Raw genomic sequence first — 4,909 nt, 5'->3', positions numbered from 1 at the left:
TATTTAGGAATTTAAACTTAAAAACGGGCGTACGTAGGTCTATTTTGGTCGAGACTTAAAACACTTAAAATTCCCATTTATTAAGCATGAGCCAAAACTGGATTTCTATCGTATGGCAAAAGTATAAGCGTCTCCCTACAACTTTGTCGGAATTTTACCAAACGTCCCAATAGTTTGCCTTTACTTCCGAGCACCTTTCGGCGTCAGCTACACCCACAGCCTCCACCTCACTTGCATTTCTAATAACGCTGAAGAGGGAGGGTGTGAGGGAGTGAGTATTTATGTGTGGATAAGTGCGCGCGCGCTCCCGCGCGGTTCCCCACCCCCACCCCGATACTTTTCTTTAGTGGAAACAGAGGAAGAATCTAAAGGTTATTCTAGCAAACACTCAGTATCAAAGCCTCAAGCCGGACGCAGTCAACCCAGAAGACTCCCGTGTTTTGGTTGCGCAGTGCAACTTCTCACACCCTTGCCCGAGCTTTCGCAGCAGATGGGAAATTGGTGAACAGAACCCAGGGAGGAGTGGGGGAGATCGGGGAAAAGTGAAAGGGCCGATCCCCTGAAAAGCGCTTAAGTTTGCAATGAAGATTGTGTCTCCGTGAATATGCGCCCACCAACCCCCCCCCCCCCCCCGCTCCCCCTTCCAGGTGGAACTCGTTAACAGCAGCAACCCAGCCAACAGACACCGCCACCTTCCCTCCCCACGTACCATCGGCGGGCGGCGGGCGAGAGCGGACGCCTGGCGGGGCCGGCGCGATCCCCGGCCACAACCAGGCCTCCGGCGACCCCGGCCGCGTCACCTGTGGAGAAAGCGCCCCCTCCCCCGGCCTCTCTGCCCTTCACGCCGACCGTATCCCCCCCCGCGGCAACCGCTCCCCGCTCGGCCTGCGAGGACCGAGCGCGGCGCCAGGCTCCCCTCCGTGGCTGCGGGGCCCCAGCGCCTTGAACTGGTTACAACCGGCGGCGGCGACCGAGCGGGGCAGCCGGTGGCGGGAGGGTCCCGGTCGGGGAGGGGGCGAGTGGGCAGGCCCGGAGGGGCTGAGATGGCAAGGTCCTACCTAACACCGTGGGTCTCCTCCGTCTCCTCCTCAACGGCAGCGGCCCCGGCGGTGGCGGCGGCAGCGACATTCCTGGGGAGCGCTCCCGCCGCCGCCGCCTCCTCCTCCACTCTCTGCTCGCCTCTCTTCCCCGGCGCGCTCACCCAGCGCCGCGTCCCCTCAGCCACCTCCCCCCGCCCTCCCCAACACACACGCCCCGAAACCTTAAGCCCTACAGCTCCCGCTGCCGGGTAACCCACCCTCCCTCCCTCCCTCCCGCCACCAGCGGCGGCCCCGTCCCTCCCCCCTTCCCCAGTGCCCGCCGCCGCGCCGGGCTCAGTAATGGCGGCCACTCCGGCTCCCTCGCGCTGACGGATCTCTCTCCCTCTCTCCCGAACTTTACCTCAGCATCTCTCCCGGCGCGCACCGCCGGAACGCACGCGCGCGCGCGCAGCCACACACCCGGCCGGGGGCGGAGCGGCGGCGCAGCCTCGACGGGGCGCGCGCGCGCGCGCGTACCCGCACCGCCCTCCCCACAATTCCCCGCCCCCGCCGCCCTCACCTCGCGGCGCCTCCCGCGCCGCGCGCCCGGCTGGGCCCCGCCCCTGCCCTCGTCTCCGGGGAGCCTGGGAAGGCGCGAGCGCTTGGGCCGGAGGGAGGGGAGCAAGCGCGGGGCCGCGTCCTCGCTCGCGTCCGGGCTCCTCGATTGGCTTCTGCCCCTCCCCCTTCTTCCTCCGCCTCTCCCACCCATTGGTTCCCTCTCCTACTCCATTCCTTCTCACCTTTTCCCTTTTACCCATTGGCGTGGGTATTTTTCCTCCGCTTTCCCCTTTCTCCGTATTCTCCTCCTCCGTCCCATCCTCCACGCTTTAGAAGCTGCAGACCATGCAGCCCTGAGCGCGGTAGTCTCCGAACCTTCCCTGCGTTCTCCCTTTCCTTCTGTTCCGGTTTCTGGCTGAAACTGAGAGCAAACCACAGTACTGCAAAAGAACCTGATACCGTGTTAGCCGTTGCAAAATATCGCACGGGCACTGAAAGATTTTCGGTAAATTCCCCTATGGTCTCCGAGCATTAAAGAACTGAAGAGAGGAAAATATGCGCCCTAACACGTTGGCGGGGACCTGCTCGCATGGATACTTCTGCATGTGCAGCCAGTTTCCTGTCTGGGGATCGCTCGCTTACTACAGACATCACCCGCCCGGGACCTGGTGCCATACTCACCCAGAAGGCAAAACTCCATGGGAGCAAGAATCCCATTCTCCATCGACATGGCAGAGACTCACAGGCCCGTGGTTTATTCCATTCTTAATGGAAGTTGAGCGAGATACCAAGATTTAGGGGTTTAAGGTGGCCCCAAAGACGCCGGCTCCACACCACTACCAGCCCAATCTTAGGAAACATCGGCCACCAGGCTTCTATTATACAGCCTTAAGTATATTCAATATTTTTTTAAGCTTACAGAAATTTTACAAGTTTGGGGGTGCCCTGGGCTTTCGATGTATTTCTCTTCCGGGCATTGGTACTGAAAGGTGGAGAAAGGACGGACAGTAGAAAAATGCCTTTCCTTTTACCATTGAAGAAACTGAAGTCCTGCGACTTTCCCAAGGTCATCAGAATCTTAGAGATCTGAAAATAGTTGCCAGCAGATAAATGAGCAAAAACATGAATCTACCCCAATTTGTTAAGTCTAAAAGAAGTAATTTGGGGAAGAATTTCTCTTGGGGGAAGATTTGTTTTCTACGCTGAAAACAGTTAATCATCAGTAAAGTTAACCTTTAAAAAGTCTTTTAAATTCAAGTTACTCTTTATTTCTTACATAAGGTACTGGAGGTAGGCAAGGTTGCTTTTTTGTGTTATAATGATGCAGCTGCTGCCAACCAGAAGTACATTTATGGTCTGTTACTAAGCTAGAAAAACAAAAGTGCCTTTTCGTAAAAATTACAAAATTTGTCAGTAAATCTATTCCAGTATTCCAGCACAGGTTTGTTCACACCCCTGCCCCTCTACTCTGCATTATTTCTCAAAGGTAAACTTAATAGACAAAGCAGAAGAGAGGTGTTTAATTCCTCTCTTACTCCCTAACTGTAAAAAGGCATCACTAAAATTCCTTACTGTAACCACTTTCTTGCATTTGAATGCTGCCAAAGATGTTAAGTAGTTAAGGACTGTAGGTACTTATTTTCTATCAAACCATACACAGGGAAGGATGCAAAAGAAAACTTACAATTAAAGTAAATATAGAGGGGAGGAAAGGAGAAAAAGAGAAGAGGAATAAATTGGGGAAAGGGAGTGGAACCATCAAAGTGAGGTACTAATGCCCTAAAGTACCCATACCACTTGTACAGGTAGGAAAGTTCATGCATTTAAATGCATTTCATGACCTTTGTACTAAGAGTCCTTAAAAATACAGTAAGCTGATTCAGAGTCACAACTTTGACTCTGAAATGTTAAGTGTTATAAGGTGTCCACCCGAAAGATACTTAAAAAATTACTCCCTAAATAATCAGAAATGTCCTAACCATGGACATGTATCAACATAAACCAAAGTCAAATAAATCAGGGCCTTTAAAGGAAACATCATCATATAAAGAAGGTGAAAATTATACCTTCTTTATATGATGATGTTTCCTTTAAAACAGGACATGATACTAAAGAATCAAGACCTGATTCTGGAGGGAAAAAAAGACTTGAAATCTCATTATCTCATAATGAAGACCCAGAAAATGTAGCAAACAAACAAACATAGCCATGGTTTTCAAAGGATAATTTTCAGAGCTGACATTACTATTAGTCCATCCATCTTGATTTAAGGGGTATAGAAATTTAGAACTTTGCTCCTTATTAATACATAGTCTAAAACTGCTTACTATTATGAAAAAGTTAACAGATTTTTATTGTTTTTATATTACTTACTCTTCTCAAAAAATGAAGCATATAGTTTTCTGTACAAATAAAAATCTGAACATGAGGATTGGGGGCCAAAGTCCTATGGCTGAAAATGCTCAGATATCTACAAATAAAAGGCAATAAAGAGGAAAAAATAAAAGACAAAGAATAAGATGGCATCTCCTAAAGTTTATCAGGAGCCAGGCCTTCAGATAAATAGCTTTAAACACCCACCCTCCCCACCCAAAGGAGAAATTTTGAGAAAATAAGTGATTTATTCTTTACACATGCACACGAGAGAGAGAGTGAGAGATGAGTAAATATTACCAAGTTCTTTCAGACCATCTACTCTTCTTATCTAACATAAAAAATTTAACCACTTATTCCACTCTACTGGATAATTAAAATTACCCGAAGCTTTGTTTGTCATTTACTTTGAAAAAATTAGCAGAATAAGATTTCAGTCAGGCATTTTAGGTTGTTAATCTAAATATTCTCCACAAATTTCTAGTTCTTTAACATATCCTAACAAAATATTAATATGTATGGTTTTTCTAGGATCAAAAGAGAAGACAGCCATAAATATCAAAATTCCAACTCTACCATCTGCAATATTCAGATGTTTGATGTGATTTGGCTTCAAAAGAACTTACCCTATAGAAGCGGCTGCACCCCCTGCTGGAAATCTCCGATCATAACCACTTTCGCTTTTGTAGCCTCCACCAAGAACATACAAAAAGCCAAATAAAGGGCCTTTGCATTCATGGCAAAATTGACCAATACCTTTTGCCCTTCTGATACAAGACAGGCAAAGTAGTTTGAAGAACAAACTACTTCCCAATGTCGCCTGATTACACACAAAATACACAAGGAAGTTGGAGTATAAGGAAGGCAAATTAACCAAATAATTAAAGCACTGAATGATTGTTTATTGTGTAATTTCCTGTTGAATTTCATAACTCATTTCCACCTCCCACCAACCCCCA

The 4,909-nt window shown here is 48.6% G+C and overlaps 1 protein-coding gene across 3 annotated transcripts in view; it reads right to left on the bottom strand.

The window, feature by feature from the left end:
* Positions 1-1,556, bottom strand: part of ARHGAP5 (Rho GTPase activating protein 5) — a 79,312-nt gene extending 77,756 nt beyond the window's left edge. For 2 of the 3 annotated variants that reach the window (XM_060619467.3, XM_060619470.3), the window contains exon 1: positions 1,059-1,286. The gene's annotated coding sequence lies outside the window, so the exon portion shown is untranslated. Of the gene's footprint in view, positions 1-1,058; positions 1,287-1,440 lie in introns of those variants that run through there. The other variant, XM_060619468.3, reaches the window with a different exon arrangement.
* Between the last annotated feature and the right edge of the window lie 3,353 nt (positions 1,557-4,909).

This window comes from Panthera onca, chromosome B3 (genome assembly GCF_046562875.1).
Source record: "Panthera onca isolate mPanOnc1 chromosome B3, mPanOnc1 haplotype 2, whole genome shotgun sequence".
Lineage (NCBI taxonomy): Eukaryota > Metazoa > Chordata > Mammalia > Carnivora > Felidae > Panthera > Panthera onca.
Note: the sequence above shows the minus strand (reverse complement) of the source record. Positions and strands in the feature narration are given on the sequence as shown.